This window comes from Gopherus flavomarginatus, chromosome 8, assembly GCF_025201925.1.
Source record: "Gopherus flavomarginatus isolate rGopFla2 chromosome 8, rGopFla2.mat.asm, whole genome shotgun sequence".
Taxonomy (NCBI): Eukaryota; Metazoa; Chordata; order Testudines; family Testudinidae; genus Gopherus; species Gopherus flavomarginatus.
Window position 1 is genome coordinate 35423928 of NC_066624.1, and position 18025 is coordinate 35441952.

The 18025-nt window shown below is 41.8% G+C and overlaps 1 non-coding gene across 1 annotated transcript; it reads left to right on the forward strand.

Annotated features, from left to right (window-relative positions):
- The first annotated feature begins 9986 nt into the window (after positions 1 to 9986).
- On the forward strand, positions 9987 to 10069 carry TRNAL-UAA (transfer RNA leucine (anticodon UAA)). The gene has a single exon. It is a non-coding gene; the product is annotated as a tRNA-Leu (tRNA).
- The last annotated feature ends 7956 nt before the right edge of the window (positions 10070 to 18025 follow it).

Consider the following 18025-nt stretch of genomic DNA (forward strand, 5'->3'; position numbering starts at 1 on the left):
ATGGAGATATTCAGCTTGCAAATGGTCACAGATCTGTGGTGCTATTTATCAAGTACTCAAAAAAGAAGTTGTCTACCCTGGACAACTTTTTATTACAACTAATGTGGGTCTACAAATAACTGGGGTAGGAAAGAAGAGAAGTAAAAAAGAAGTAAAAAAAGACATTTTACAGAATATATCTGTACTCAAGAGGATTATTTGGAGAATATACAAGAAAACATGCATGCCATAGGGTTTTTAACAAGTTTTTATGTTATGCACCATACTTTACCTTCCTTCTCACTCCATATATGCCGCAGATAATTTAAAATAAGATCATATTTTTAAAGACAAGATAGACATTATGTTCTTAGCAAACTCGAAAGTTGACTATAGCCTTAATATTTGTGTTTAAAATGGGAAGGGAGACCTTCTACCACCTAGCTGGGGTTCTGTTCCTCATCTCTGCCATTGATGGGCTTGGTGACCTTGGATAAGGACTTTACCTTTATATGTTTCACTCTTTTCATATGCAATAGGGGACAATAGTGCCTGTCCTCACAGATGTGAAGCCTAGTTCATTCATGTTTACAAAGCATTTTGAGATCTTCAGAGGAAAGGATACAAATCTGAAATTTAAGAGTCAGTTCCATATCTTATTAAAAATATTTAATGTCCTTTTAGATCATTAACAGACATAAGTACCTTTCTATACAGTTTTCTTGCCATATATGTATATTGTGACAAAGTTCCTCCTCTACCTTGGTGGGTCCTGTGCTTATTGGCAGTTTTGCTCACCTCAGAGATTTTCCTCTCTGGTGGAACCCACAATCTGGGTCAATCCTCCTGTGTCTGATCAAGAGTTGGGAGGTTTGGGGGGAATCCGGGCCCACCCTCTACTCTGGGTTCCAACCCAGGGCCCTGTGGATTGCAGCTGTCTATAGTGCCTTCTATAACAGCTGCATGACAGCTACAACTCCCTGGGCTACTTCCCCATGGCCTCCTTCAAACACCTTCTTTATCCTCACCACAGGACCTTCCTCCTGGTGTCTGATAATGCTTGTACTCCTCAGTCCTCCAGCAACTCTCACTCTCAGCTCCTTACACACGCACCACAAACTGAAGTGAGCTCCTTTTTAAACCCAGGTGCTCTGATTAGCCTGCCTTAATTGATGCTAGCAGCTTCTTGATTAGCTGCAGGTGTTCTAATCAGCCTGTCTGCCTTAATTGTTTCCAGAAAGTTCCTGATTTTTCTTGAACCTTCCCTGTTACCTTACCCAGGGAAAGGGGACCTACTTAACCTTCTATAACTCTCCTGTAACCATCTGGCCTGATCCTGTCACAATATATATATTGCAAAAAAAACCCCAACAACCCTGTTTGTATATATATAATAGATGGAACAGTTCAGTGAGTGAACTAAAACACCTTTGATAGCTGTGGTGTTACACAGAAGCATATAGCACCTTTAGCAGATCAGCCCTAGTTGGTTTCTGAAGCTCAAAGATTTTGGTTGTTAATATATTTACTTTCAAACTGTCTATTTTGAACTGAGTGTAATGTCCAGACCAACAGCCAAAAAATACAAAAACCAAAAATCCTTCTCTGGCCACCAAAGCCTAAACTGTTGCAGGAAGCACTGATGCCATGGTGTTGCCGGCACAGATAGTGCCCAAGGCCAAGCAACAGCGGGGGGTCTGTCGCCCGGTGTGCCGCGCCAATAAACACACCAGGGTGGAGAAGCAAAGAAAGTTTTATTTGAGATCTCAAAGCGGTGCAGGGAGGCTGACGCCTCAAATCATGCACACCTAACACAAGCAGTTTCCTCCTTTTATGTCCCAGTTGCTTTCTGAGAACTTTTTCTTGCTGACTAGCAACAATTCCGGCCACAAGACAAAACACCACAAGACAGAACATAGAACACAAAACATAATTCCTATTGTGCCAGTAAATGCATGGTACGTTGAATGCTGTTCAGCTGGCATCAGTTTTCTCTGATTATCTGAAAGACAAAAAAAACCAGAGGTCTACCCCTTCTAGGCAGACAATCATCACTTAAAATATACAAATACCCTTGTTGACTTCAGGCAAAACAGAGGAATTACCCCATATTTTCTTGTATTTGTTTCATAGGCAGCCCAGGTTTTCAATTACATAACACTATACATTTTTTAGCTAATTCAACTAAATTGTTCATAGCCAAATCAAATGATTGCAATTCAATAATTTCTTTGCCTGAATTTATTTACAAACATTTCACAGACACCAAGAACTTTCTTCTTTAGCATTTTTACAAAGTTCAACTACTGTTCCCTCCAGCAACTACAGAGTTAACTTCTCACTCTCCCTTAAATCACTTGCTTGTCTCCCAACAGCCACTTTTATCAACTTAACTCACCATTCCAAGTAAGTCCTGGGTATTTGAAATCCCCATGCTTACACTTACTGACTCCTTCCTTCCACTACACCCTCAAAGTTTTCCAACCTGTTTTACAATCTCTTGGTCTGTTGCCTGCCTGCCTGGGCCCGATCCTGCTTTTCTTGCTGAACCGTCCCTTCCATGGGCACCAACTTGTTCCACTACCAGTTTAGCTAGGAGGGTGGGCCTCTCAACTAGCCCCCACTCCTCCTGGTCTCTTCCCTTAAACATTCTTACTCACAAGACTACCCAAGTCCTCCCTCGTGAGGCTTGTCACCTGGACAAAAACACATGGCCCACTGGGCAAAGGCCATTTACTTAACATATAATCCAACCCCTTTAGAGGGTTTACCCAGAGACCCATCCGTCTGCTGACACTTAAACAGAAAAGAGAATTACACAGAGAGCAGAGGGAATTACAGTCTAAGCCAGGCTTTCCCACTTCTATACACTGACCGCTACAGGGGACGGGACAGAAGGATCTCAATTCAACCTCAGAGCTTCCTCGCACGCATGGCTTCCACTCCGAGGAATTACGAACGAGAAGTTCAGTTCTGCCCACACTCCTAACGCCCAAATGAACAGAGCAGAAAAACAACAGTAACCGGTTAAATAGAACAGAACCAGAACCAGATAGCGTTTCCTTATCCTATTAGGACTCACTTTTACTCATGCAATTCTCAACATATAACACCAACAGTACCAAGCAAAGCAAACATAAAATAGCAAGGGTAAAACAAATAGATGGTGTAAATTCTGCAGGGCTCCCCCCTTTTTAATTGCTCACCAAACTGTGACAAATTTCTGTTACCAATCTATCCCTCGTGTCAGGTGATCAAGCTGACACTACAGGATCGTTGGGGGAAGATAAAGAAAACACACCATATAACTGAATTTTAAAGCTCCATTAATAATAAAATAAAACAACAATGGAGAGTGTTGGAAACGCTCCCTCATCACTCAGGAAAACATTAATGCCCCAGGCCCTAAGCCCCTTTCTTACTCACACACATATGTCCAGACTGGCCACTTCTGTGTTTAATGTTCAGAGAAGGGGGAGAGGTGGATGGGAGATTATTCTGTATACAGCTTGTCCAGAATTTCCAACATGCTTCTGCTCTTGGGAGGGCTGTTCTCATACACCCTGGAATCTCCTGCGGCATCTCTTTCAGAGATTCCAGTCCAAGTCGGCTGCCTGTGGCTTCTTTGGTGTCACCAAGCCACACTGACTCCAGGGTCACAAAGGCACACTGTTGGATCTTACTGGACAGTTAAGCTTTGCAAATGTAATCTCAGTTCTGTAACTTGTATTGCCTTTGGTTCGCCTCTGTCTATATTTTTTTCACAGCCAGCTGGGGCTGAAAGCAGCCCCTCCCTGCACCAAGCACAGTCCGCGCCGATTCCTGACCCAGAACGCAGAGCAACCCCCCCATTCCATCCCTGGGCCAAGATGATTTTTAAATTAACCCGTTCCTTTCCTCAATAGACAAATTTGCTCACACTGTTTCAGGGCTTTTTGGTGATTAAACGTTCCTCTTAGATGTATGATCTTATCTAGATTGAAGTACCTTCTAGTGGGCATTGTTTAGATGGATTTTCACGCATATAAATATTCCAATTCTCTAAATACCTGCAGGTTGATGAACCATAATGTACGTACATGTAATATGCTGGGGTACCCTTAGGGGGTGAGGTGGAATGTTTAGACTGACCCCCACCCATTTTCCACTTACACACAGAGGGAGGGTCCGCGCTAGTGGCTCATAAACTAAGGATTTTTCCCTAAAGGGTACTCACACAGGAGAGGCTAACGAGGATGGCCACGACCCTCCTACACCTCCCTTCAGCAAAGAGTGTCAGCTAGTCTCTGGGAGACGGCGCTGCTTACTCTGATTGCATCCAGTGAGATGACCAGACTGTCAGTAGCCCACACGGAAAGGAAAGGGGAAGGGAAGATGGGTACACACACTCCTAGACCCAGGTAGCTTCCTCACTGGACAATGCCAGGCCGAGTCGGACCTCCTAAAGATCCACTTGTTACCGGGCTTGCGTTAGAGTAGTCCTGGTCACGAGCTTTTGCTTCACAGGGTACTCTGGGCATCTGCCGGTAACAGTCACTCACACTGGCCCCCAGTACCATTCTGCATCTGATCTTGCTTTTTAGCTACAACAGGGAGAGAGTGCACTAGGACATAGGGTCTCCCCTTTCTAGACAGGTCCCTCCTTTGTCCCTGCACTATCCCTAACCTGCTTTTGAATCCTTGCACTCCGCCAGACAGGGGGAAGAACAGGAGCTATGGTGGGGGATTTTTTTACAAGAGCTCTTCATACAAACAGCTTCAGAAGCTACCCGTTCACTGACAAAACAGGAGTAAGTGGAGGATTGTGTTATAACTAAGTGATCCTTCAGGTGGCCACCTTTTCTGGTCCTCTAGTTGATATTGAGGCCAGTCTACTGTACAGAACTTTTTCAGTTTATTCTTAGTCATCGGATCTGAGCCAAACATCTTCCAATTCACTAGAATGCATTCTAAGGGTGTACACCATACCTGGCGCCCCATACCATGCCCTTGACCCATTATATGATGCTCTATCGTCTAATGGGAATTACAATGACTAGGCATCCCCAGCCTCGAGCCTAAGTCCACACTACTGGACAGTTCCTACCTTATCCAAGGGACCGGTTCCTCACTGTCACCCTCAACTGCTTCTCCACTACTCAAGCACGTTGTACCATTGTGCCCTCTGGGGTCGCTCACACTGAGTCTCCGCTGAGGCCCCCGGTGAAGTCACCGGTGTGCACTGGGCGTTGGTCATCACCGTGATCCGTTGATCACCAAAAGGGATCCAGGCAAGGCTAATTTTACCCTTGAGCCCACCGTTGAGTGCAAAGAACTGTTGCCGGCACAGATAGTGCCCAAGGCCAAGCAACAGCAGGGGGTCCATCGCCCGGTGTGCCGCGCCAATAAACACACCAGGGTGGAGAAGCAAACAAAGTTTATCTGAGATCTCAAAGCGGTGCAGGGAGGCTGACGCCTCAAATCATGCACACCTAACACAAGCAGTTTCCTCCTTTTATATCCCAGTTGCTTTCTGAGAACTTTTTCTTGCTGACTAGCTGATCTCTCACTCCCCCCTCCTTTCCTATCCAGCTGCAGTATCTTTTCTCACTCAATCTTTTGTCTTCTCCCTTCCTCCCCCCTCTCCGCTGCTGAGACGATTATACTGTATCTTGAAACGGCCTTGAGCGTGCTTTAGCGTAGCTTCAACGTATTACAGCAGAGAACTGGCTGTTACAACTGAAAACTAACTGCTAACACTACATTTTTGCAGCTATTAGTACATTAGGTTACACTAGGTTACACAAAGTGTTTAACATGGAGAAACATTAGTTCATTGAGGCCTGAGCAGGAGGGCTTCACCGACACTCGTGATCGTCCACCCTCCCGAGCTACCTAGATTTATGCCTAGTGACACCAACAATGGTAACCCCATTTTTCATACACAATCAATCATACATAAAGCAAGAATATCTGTGACTAAGCCAGTGTACTATGCCAATCAGACAATGTGCAGCCAACCATAAAACCTATTCTGTGATATGTGCAACAAAACCAGTTCAGACTCTACTGCTTTTCAGCACATGCTGCCATGTAACCAACTGAACTTTGCATACTCTTAATATTTCCTGTGGGTATGACAGAATAATTCAAGTGTGAATCTTGCATTTTGTCATACATGGAGTTCTTGTTGTTTCACCTTTAATACAATTCAACAAGTGCTGCAATAATATTGAACTTTCCTTCTGCTGGTCAGCTGTTTGTTTAATATCTAATTAGTTAATCGCATGCATATCAAGAGGATAATCTGGCTCCTTGAGACCTGTTTAGTAGTGAAACTGTGAACTGCCAGCCAAAACTGCCTTAACAAACCCTACTAATGCCATCATTATAGTCTGCGGTTTACAATGCTGAAAGCAAACAGGCAGCTCAAAAACCATGGCATGAAAAGCAATTTTCTTTGCAAACAATTGATGTAAAATATCACATGGAAACACCACATGCAATACCAGGGAAACTGTTCTCTGACTGAAAATGTTTGAAATGCTCATTTGCTTTGACTGAATGATGGAAATATCCACAGATCTGCCTACCAAAAGGAAAGATATTGATCATGGCCTGTGAAGATGCTCATTCAAAGAGTTTTTAATAATGATGCAGTGTATATGAACAGCAGTGGATGTTCCAAAACCCCAAACTCCAAATTGCCTTTTAGAGATTATAAGAACACTTTGTGATAAGGAAACAAACTTTTATTTGAACAGTTTCATAGATCTGCTGGTTCATCATTTTTGTTCCAATGACTTCCAGTCTACGGCTTTCAGGTAATACTTGACCAACATTCTGTGACATACAACACTTTGTGGCCTTTCATTATGGTTAGATTTTCTGCTGCTCATTATTTCTTTGTACAATGAGGACCAATGTATTCTCAAAGGATTTCTCATGCATGATCTATTTTTATAGGTACAATTATCAGCAGTGAAGTCCATCATACCAGTCTTGACCAAATCTTAATTTGATCAGTTACTTCTCCCTAGGAGTCAAATATACATGCAGCACATAGCAGTGTGGCTAAAACTGTATCACATTTCAGTAACAAGAGTCTAAACATATGGGGCTAGATTGTTGCCAATCGCAGGTGTGCATGTGGACTAAAGACTCAAAGATACTCTCCCACGCTCTTCAGGACAATCACAATGTGACTGGGAAGGTTAAGACCATGTCCTACTCCTCTTCATTTGCCATAGTTACAGGCAGGGTGATTAGAGTGTCAGCCAGTAGGAAATAGAGGTCTGTTGCCCTGCCTGTCTCACACTTCTAGTGGAGGCTACCAGTTTCTTTGGCATTTCACTAGTTTACTGTGTGGATGTGGTGCTGCTCTACAGCAGATAGAGAAAGAACATGTGATGTTGGACATAATCCACATGCACACCTGGGATTGGCAACAATCTAGCCCCATATGTCTGGTGCGGTTTTGATGTTGTGCACAGTGGGTTGTCAAAAAACAGCATCAAATGTGGACTGAGGAGAAAAAATGAGATTCCAGTTTTGAAAAATTAAGGGAGTGGGAGGAGAGAGGGAGAAGATGATCTGACAACAAAGACCAATCTCAGCTTTGGGGATGGTGACCACTTAGGTAGCACTTTACAGCCATAAAATTTTGCACAAGCACTAACCAATTTACTCTTACATCTCCCTTGTGAATGAAAATAGCTGAAAGGAGCTAATATCTTCATCAATGACTTAGATGTTGGCATAGAAAGTATGCTTATTAAGTTTGCAGATGATACCAAACTGGGAGGGATTGCAACTGCTTTGGAGGACAGGGTCATAATTCAAAATGATCTGGACAAATTGGAGAAATGGTCTGAGGTAAACCAGATAAAGTTTAATGAAGACAAATGCAAAGTGCTCCACTTAGGAAGGAACAATCAGTTTCACACATACAGAATGGGAAGAGACTGTCTAGGAAGGAGTACATCAGAAAGGGATCAAGGGGTTATAGTGGACCACAAGCTAAATATGAGTCAACAGTGTGATGCTGTTGCAAAAAAAGCAAACGTGATTCTGGGATGCATTAACAGGTGTGTTGTGAGCAAGACACGAGAAATCATTCTTCCGCTCTACTCTGCGCTGGTCAGGCCTCAACTGGAGTATTGTGTCCAGTTCTGAGCGCTGCATTTCAAGAAAGATGTGGAGAAATTGGAGAGGGTCCAGAGAAAAGCAACAAGAATGATTAAAGGTCTTGAGAACATGACCTACGAAGGAAGATTGAAAGAATTGGGTTTGTTTAGTTTGGAAAAGAGAAGACTGAGAGGGAACATGATAGCAGTTTTCCGGTATCTAAAAGGGTGTCATCAGGAGGAGGGAGAAAACTTGTTCACCTTAGCCTCACCTTAGAACAAGAAGCTATGGGCTTAAACTGCAGCAAGGGAGATTTAGGTTGGACATTAGGAAAAAGTTCCTAACTGTCAGGGTAGTTAAATACTGGAATAAATTGCCTAGGGAGGTTGTGGAATCTCCATCTCTGGAGATATTTAAGAGTAAGTTAGACAAATATCTATCAGGGATGGTCTAGACAGTATTTGGTCCTGCCATGAGGGCAGGGAACTGGACTCGATGACCTCTCAAGGTCCCTTCCAGTACTAGAGTCTATGAATCTGTGAATAAACCCATAGCTTTAGCTGGACTTATTTCTGGTTCTGACCAGGCCACAAGAGAGCAATATGCTAGGGAGGGAGGATGATCTGCAGCTTGAGAAGGATAGGGCTTATGTAGTACTCTTTCCCATAGCGAGTCTCACTCTTTCTGCCTTCTCTCCTATCCCAATTGTCGCCATCAATGAGATGCTCTTCCACATGCTGATAGGACCCATCCTGTATCATAGCCCTAGAGAAAGGAAGATGCAGGTATTGTATGTCTAGAAGAGAGGCTGAGGGTGTGGCCTGCTGGAATGGAATCTAAAGTCATTTCATGGTGAAAAGCAAGGAATATAATCTGGTTATCTGCCCATAAGTGGAGGTACGTCTCATTAAATAACCCTGCAGAACTATACTGAAATGGGGAATGGACCATACATTAGGAATTCCTTCCCCTCCCCCGGCCCTCCCACTCCAGTAAGGGCCTAGAGTGAGTACACTTCTTCAGGTCCTAAGGACATAAGGACCACAGAGGAAGTAGTGGAAGAGCCAAGATTTCATTTGAGTTATTCCTGGCCCCCAGACTTGCAGCTGCACATCACTTCTCTCCCCCACACTCACTGCCTCCAGAATTAAGTGCCTGAAAGAGTTAAAGAAGATAACAGTCATCTATCCTGCTTTGTTATTCTATGCTTAATGGAGTGTCTGTGTTGTTGGAAAAGGTTCTGCTGCACAATCTAATATGATTGTTGCAGTTGTCTCTTTGTTTGTTTGCTGCGAGTTATTGTTTTCCTTGGCTTTCATTTCTGAACCATTTCCCTGGTCTGCTGGGTAAGTGGATGTTGCTGAACTGTTTTTATAAGCTTGTAAATGATTGGGGAGCTGTTGCTCTAACATAAGTCCAGGGCTGACGAGAGGGAAGTGGAAGGGGGAACAATTTTAATGGGGCCCCAAGCTCGGGGGGTAGTGGTGGTGGTGGTGATGGTGAAATGTCTGCAATGTTTGTGTCAATGAAATGGGCAGGGATGAGTCCCCAGAGAACATGTACCAGGTCTCCAAATGGGCCTGCATAAGAAATTATGAGTGTGAGAGAGAAATGGGTTGTGATGCACTGTGTAAAATATACACTGCAGCAGCATATGATGTTCTGAGTGTGGCCAAAATCCAAGAAACCATAGGAGTGCTAGGAAACAGGTGTGGATTTAAGGAAAACAAGCCAGTCGACAACTGAACAAGGGCAAATGGATTGTGACCCCACCCAAGAGTCATTCAAGGCTGCTCATCTCATCAAATAAGGTACCTGGAAAGATGCAGGTAAACATTTGCCAACCATGCAATTGCTACTTGCTTATATCTGCTCCTGATGCAGAAACTAAATATATCTATACCAGGATGGCTGAGTGCTTAAGGTGTTGGACTTAAGATCCAATGGACACATGCCCACGTGGGTTCAAACCCCACTCCTGGTAGTGGGGGGAGGGATAGCTCAGTGGTTTGATCATTAGCCTGCTAAACCCAAGGTTGTGAGTTCAATACTTGAGGGGCTGTTTAGGGAACTGGGGTAAAAATCTGTCTGGGGATTGGTCCTGCTTTGAGCCAGGGGGTTGGACTAGATGACCTTCTGAAGTCCCTTCCAACCCTCATCTTCTATGAATGTTACATCTTGGAACCATAGTTCTGGCTATATTTAGGGCTACAATCAAAATTCCTGTCTACACCAGATTTCAACCCCCAGCCCTCAAACTTTGCACTAAACACAACAAGCTTCCTTTTGAAATGACATTCTCATTCTTCATCTCAAATCTGGGAGGAATATTTTGGGTAAATCTGGTACAAATTAGCCAAATAATTTCTGAGCTGCAGGAGAGGAGAAATTTAGTATTTGGGACTTTGAAAAAAGTATCTGCCCTTTTCTGGGAAGGGAGACATTATAAACGGCTGGATTTTTCAGTCTGAATTTCTCATGCTTAATCCTTTCCAAAGCACTAAAGGAGGTAGTTTGAAAGATAAGAACAAAAGTGGTCTAAAAAAACAAAGTGTATTTGTTAATTGACTGGCCCAGCTTTCTAGAAGTAAAATATCTCACAAACAACTAGGCAGTCATCTCCTTAAATGGCAGTGCTAATCTGAGTTGTCATTAAAATAACGGCTTTCACCCTTTAACATCATACATTTAGCTTTCAAAATATGTAATGATTTCTAGAGCTGAAAGTTTGCCGGTGTGATTCTCCTAAAATATATTAAATATGAATAACTGGTGCTTTAGAATTTCCTTTTCAGCATTGCCCTGTGCTACAAGAGCTCCTAACCCATGGTGGCCACTATCGTCATATGCCTTCAGTGGGGCTATGCAGTTGAACCTTCAGCCCCTGTTGCACAATTCCCCTATATCTGTGTTCTTAGGTTCAGTGGCTCCTTCTGCAGACACTATGTGATCAATCTTCATTGCCCCCTCTCCCACCCAACACATCCCAGAGACCCTCCCTCAACTCCTCCCCAAAGTGCTAGAATACCTGTGAGTAGAGCTATGAGAATAACTGATTTTTTGGTATGCTGAGAATTTTAAAAAAAATATTTTAGGTCAAATAAAATGTTTCATTTTGGGCATTTCATTTAGATTTTGAGCATTTTTTTAAAAAAAGAATCTTTAAAATAAAATTGAAGGAACTTTTGCAAGGAAAAGTTGTTTTGAATAGAAAAAAAATCAAAATATTTAGTTTAGACATTTTTAGAATCCCCCCCACCCCCGACATGAACAGATTGGTGAAACCAGCATAAAATTGTGAAATGTTTGCGTGTCGTCAAGTCTGCATATTTTTGCCAAACATTTTTTGGATGAAAAAGTTAACACTGCTCAGCCAATGAAAGGTGCGAAGAAAAGGGAGTTTCTGGGGGACACGCCATCTGTCCATTCCATAGAAGAGCATTTGTCTCCAGACCCCTATGTACCAGGCATCCACCCTCTCCCTCCCAGGGATTTTTTCCCAATAGAATCACTTAGGTAGAAGGAAAGAGAAATTCATTTTGCTGGAAGCAGCATCTTCAGCCCTTCCTAAGGGGAGACAGAAAGTGGTAGAATCTTCACCTTCCTTTCTTTCTGCTCCTAACTCCCCTATCACTCCTCCATGGGAAAGCACAAATGATGCTAGAATTTCTCCCTCACACACAAAAACAAAGTTTCAGGAGAGCTGTTTCCTCTAGCTTACTAGCATCAAGCTGGTCCAGTCTGGACTGAGCTTCTGTCAGTTATGCCTCATCCAGGCCACAGTATTGGCTTGGCACTGGGAAAGCAGAGAATGTGAAGTCAGTGTAAAGCAAAGTATTATCTGCATATTGATGGCACTGTTGGAAAAATTGACTCTATTTCCCCATAAGCCTTATATACACACCGAACAGGATGGGTAGCAGAATGGAGTCTGGTACTGTTTCACACTGGAGAACCTTTTTAGGCATAGACATCATTACCCAACTCTGTCCCCTCACAGAGGAAAAATATTCTATCTATTATTCCTTGTAGGTTCTGGAGCCATGTCAGCAGGTCCTCATGTTCCACAGTATTATAAGTAAGGGTGTGAGAACTGGATTAGCATGGATATTTGGTCTTTGGTCCATATCCTCCTGCAGAGTTATTTGGTCACTACTATACGATGTAATAGGGCCAGCCAGCATTAATGAATTTAAAACTAAAATTGATTGTACATTTGGAATCCACATAGCTAGGGCATGTCTAATGAATAGCAAGTTGCACCTGCTATAAGGAAGCATAATGGGCTGGATGCACTACTAGCTCTTTCCATCCGTAAATTATATGTTTGCAAATAATATTTCAGAGTTGGCAACTGGGAAGAGTGGTGGCTCAGTTCATTTCATTGGCAGAACACAAAAGGTTTTATCTGTCAACAAATGGGTTTCATGATTCATCATTAACACATGATTGATTGGCCCAGCACACTGGCAGAGTAATTTTTTAAAATGCATTTTCACTCCAGAATGTGCTTCAAGAGCTATCATGCCCACTGATTCATTGGAACAGGGGCATATTGGCAGAGGGCAGAATGTTCCATTGAATTCATTGCTGGTCAATGTCAGAGTATTCAGGAGACAAGTATACGACCATGTTGCCTTTCTGCTCATTACAGCTGTTTCCATTGTGCTGAAACCTGTCACTCCTCTTATCTGTCAGAAAAAATAATCATCTCCCTAGTAATACATAAACCACTTTCTCTTCAAATGTAAACAATTGTATCAGCTACTTCTAATACATTAACTAAAATATACCTCTTCACTAAACTATAATATAGCTCTTCTGTATTTCTCTGTGCAATAAAGAATAGATACACTCAAACACAAGAGAAATATGCTAACTTACTGTGACAGATTGGACTCCATCTGTCAAGGTTTCATGTTTGACAGAGATTGGAAATTGTGGCTAATGTGAAAATATTCAAGTACTAGCCCTTTAAATGAATGTCCCAGGGAGAGAGAGAGAGAGAATGATAACTTGCTTAAGGTAAGACCCTGAGCCAAGCAGTCAGAAGCCTAATTAGGATCCAAAAGGATTGAAGCCAGAAAAGACAGATGCCTGAGAGGGGTGGTAGTGGGGCAAAGGAGGTTAGTTTTGACTAGGACAGAACTGATATACAAATGACCTTTACCATCTGCCAGGAAAGCACATGCATGGTTAGCAGATACCTCTGTACATTCAAAGAAACTTTTGATATTAACCTGGGAAGAGACAAGGATTGATGGTACCTGGTTTATCAAAAAACACCTCTCCAGAGGGGAAGGGTAGTCCAGTGGTTAAGCAGTTAGCTTTTTTGACTCAGGAAATGAGGGATCAATCCCTTACGTTGCTACAGATGCTTATGTGACCTTGGCCAAATCACTTAGTTTCTTTGTGCCTCCATACCCCGCAGTAAAATGAGAACAACACTACTTACCTGCCTGAGCAGCGTGTGGTAAGGATAGACATGCTAAAGAGTGTGAGACTCTCAGATACTGTTAGGAGGCTGTATAAATACCTAGGAGGGAGAGCTGGATACAATACTGAATACATTTGGATGAATATAATGGCTGTTGTATTGGGGAAGGTGAGAGCAGCTGAGCAAATATTAATTTTAACTTGGCCAAGACAAAACAGGGGACTTGAAAAACTCATTCTTACTTATTGCAAAGACTTCAATGACTAAAACTGAAAGACCAGCAGTGTTGATAGAGGGCACTCGATTCCTGAGAGACTGGAAAGTGAACTTTTGACTGACTTTAAAGCTTACAAGATACAAAGGGCAAAAGCAGCTGATGGACTGAGTTGACCACCTGCACTTAAGATGTACAGTGAGTGAATACAAGATTGGTCATTAAGCTGTTGCTCAGTTTGAAGGGCAGTCAACATGAGGGCTGCAGTGGGCATGAAGAACAGGAAAAGGAAGAGCTGAGCACAGAGGAGCTTTGAAATATTTTGATGATGATTATCCCAGAGTTACAAGTGTTCAGATGTGGTACTGGCAAGCAAAAATGCAAAAGTGACATTGGCTTTTTCTATGTGTTCCATCAAAAAACAAAAATAAAATCACTTGGCTCCATGGTTGTAAGTGAAAATCATTTTTCACCAAGTGGAATAGACTTTGCCCTCCTAAAACATGTACAGACAGACTGGTAAATAGATAAAAGCAGCAGAAGCACACAGCTGCTTGTGGAAGTATTGTGCTGATACCCCTGTGATTCAATGTAGTCGCTGCACTTTATTTTGGCATCTGTAACAGGGTGGCTCACCCTCCTGAGGAGGAGCAGGGCAACTGCCCTATAACGAGCAGCAGGAGGCGTCAATGAAGTGGGGGAAATGTGCCAGGATCAGAGACCACTAAAAGCAAGACGACTTTAGCAGAGAGCCCAGGGAGTTGGGACTGCAGCCAGGTAGGGCCTGGGAATGGCCTGCCAAAGCAGGAAAGGCCCAGGCAGAAAGGCGTAGGAGGAGGAAGAGAAACTTTTATTTGTGTGGACTTTTGGATGGACTTGAAAATTTTATTGTGAAGGTTTGTTTATTTAATAAAGCAGAACCTGGGAAGGGATGTGAATGAACAAAAGAGCTTTGTGAGCAGTTCAAGAAGGAAAACTGAGGCAGCCTACCTGCAATGTAATGCTAGACCATGAAGGGGCAAAGGGAGGCTTTGAGAGACCTGCTCAAAACTGAACATACTTGTCAGTAAATGAAACAAATTACTGAATTCCTAGACTACCAATTCATTTGTCACAGAATAAAACAGTAAACTTCCATAGTCTAAACCTTTCCTGACCACCTAGAAGCTCTGATCGTTGTTTTGTTTTAGATGTAGAAGAGGAGACGTTGCTGCTTATTTTCCCATCCATGTAGTACTGAGGAATAAGATGTACAGACCCAACCCCTATTCTTGTTCACAGCAGTAAAGAGTGAAAAACACCAATTATTTTGGATTTTTAAGGAAGCTTCTGGTAACAGTGAGTGAAAATTTCTCAAACAATGAAATTGCTACAAAATTAGGCAAGATTGCTACTGGGCATTAGGAAGAGAAACCCATACATTTTCCTCACCTGTATGTATTTTTGCCCCTAATATGTAATTTCCACATCTCTACTAAAATGCTGCTTATTTCTAAATATATTATTTCAGGGCAGACATCCCTTCCCCACCTGCAGGGGACTAGATGGACTAGATGACCTCCTGAGGTCTCTTCCCACCCTAATCTTCTATGAATCTATGATTTTGTTAGAGCTACTAAAATTGAGCAGAAGACAGCACTTTCTGCTTAATTTGTTTTCTTGTTTCTGACTGATCAAGCTAAGAAATGGACTGTGCCATTTACAAAACTAATTGCAAATTTTCTTACACTCTGGAAAGCTGATAAGGAACTAACACACAACAGGAACTTCAGTAATAATTGGTGTTTAATGTCAGTATGTGCCAATTAACTTCATGCTGAAATACAAAATTTAATTTAACAAAAGATCACACGCAGAGTCTAAAAGGCTCACCCATCACAGATCTTTGTTAAAATGATATCAAGGTGCAAATTTCCAGCAAGGTGCATAGCATGTTACAGAAATTACCCTCATTAATAATGATGAGTATTGGGCACATAATTATCATGTGTGCAACAATTAAATTTGCTCCTGTGTGATCACTTGCAAAATGCAGAGCTGCTGACTGTGCTGCAGGTACAGTAGAGAACTAATAGGCAGACAATGAATGTAATTAATGTAGAAAAAGGATGGTCCAAGAACCCATAGCACATTATTTGCAATAGGATCTTAAGTCACTTTGGATTAGGCTATTCCTCTGCCCAGCCCAACCCTGCCAGCAGTTATGCTGCTGAACACTTATTGGTATATTGTAATTTGTTTTGATCATGAGACTATTTGGACATAAAGAACCACATCACATACTAGTGGATTAGCTATACACATTTTATAAAAAACCATTGCTCTTCAGTATTTCTGGGAAGTTCATCATATACTAACAATGTGATTAAAGATTTGAAGGAAAGGAGTTCCTCATTTTTGGCTATTCAAGGAAATTGCATGTATCCAAATTTACTTTAAATGGCCTGTATTCACTGACTTGAGTCCTAATCTAGATGGATGCTGAGCTAACCTCAACTCTTGTTGAGGTCAAGGGAGCGGAAGTCATTCAGCCCCTTGCAGGATGCTCTCAGCATCTTGTGGTATTGATGTCTGGGTTCATAATGCAAAGATAATGGCTGGCTTATGGATTGTGTAAGTAAACTTACTCATAACATTCTACTGCATTTGTTCTGGCAGGTTGTCTCTTCCTACCAGTCCTGCTTGCTTTCAAGATTCATTAGGATTAGCATTGCATAACACATGGTTTTGAATCTTCCCATTGCATCCTAGATGGCAGTGGCCACTGAAGTCAACATTTGCCTAAAATGGCCATATCACTGGTGTGTTAGATATCAGTGTGGGGTATTTATTGGTAAATGCCTGGTTTATTTTTTAAGATAGGACTACTATGTATGATGGCATGGAAAGAAAGGTGAGCTTGGTAAATGGGAAATCTATTAAATTCCCCAATGATTAAAGAATTCATATAGAATGTCATTATATTCCACCAGTGGCTCAATGTCAAGAGACTAAGCAGGCAGAAATTAATGAGGTGTGGATGATGATTCTGCACTCCACCCACATCCTAAACCTGTAAGAAAACATGGAACTCAAATAGCGATTTTCCTTTTTATAAGAGACCGCAATTGTTTTTCTTCTTACAAAAACAAAACAAAGACAAACAAAATGGATTTTGAATGTAGGCCTGAGACTACGGGTAAGTTTGTTTGAAGAAACTGTTCAAAGAACAGTTCATAAAGGGTTATTCCTCACATGCTGCCAGAAAGTGAAAAAGACATTTTGTTATCTGCCAAGTGTTCAGATTTATTGTTAACTTGCCAAGTTATATCCAACATCTCTTTTAATTGGCATTTGATGCTTAATTCTTTATTCTTTTGTGTTTACATCCCACTTCTTATCCTTATATTAAAAAGCTACTTTATTCTATATTACTGCTCCAATGCACAGGTTCTTGCTATCATGTCACAAATGTTGGGCTCTTACTCAGCTATTTATAAGACATCTATGCCCAAGGTACCTAAGCACCAATATATTTACCATAGTATACCACAACATTTTTTTTAACAGGCCTCTCTAGCGCCTATATTGAAAGAGTCCCATAGCCACATGTGTAATTCATAACGATGTATTCCAATTCCAGGTTATTGCACAAAAAAGTCTTCAGGGATTTTCAATGTACCTTGTATAGGGAAATGTGCATATACAAAGTGAAACCTGTTCATCATAGGTTACTAACTAAACAGCCCAAAAAACAAACAAACAAAAAAAAAAACCCTTGTCTTTGAACCTGGCCTAGTCTACCTTAGCAGCACTGGCTTAACACTGTCTTTATTGTAACCCATGCTCATGCTTTCAAACATTTTACCGTGATTACTGAAACTCCCTTTCAGAATGTGCAGAATACTGCTTTCTTCCTTCCAATATGTTAAAAGAAACACAATCTCATCATCTGATTCATTTCAGGACGCGATTAAAAATCACCCCCTTAATTTTTAAAAGGGCTGCAGTAAGATGGGAACCACTGAAGTGTCAAACAGCATTTGATATGAAATATATAGCTTCTGGTATGACTACTGGAACATAAAAGGCATTATCTCACGTCTGTGCACGGGAACATAAAACTCCCTTTCCATAACTATATAGGCAGGTAAAACCTGTTCACTTCAATGTTGATGGAAATCGAACATAAAAGTTACGTAATCACAGCTATATGGAACTCATTTTAAAATATGGGTCTGTGCTTGGAAAATTTGTTGTGGTATTTGCCCATCGCTAGCATTTACCTCTACTGTCTTGTATAGCAGACT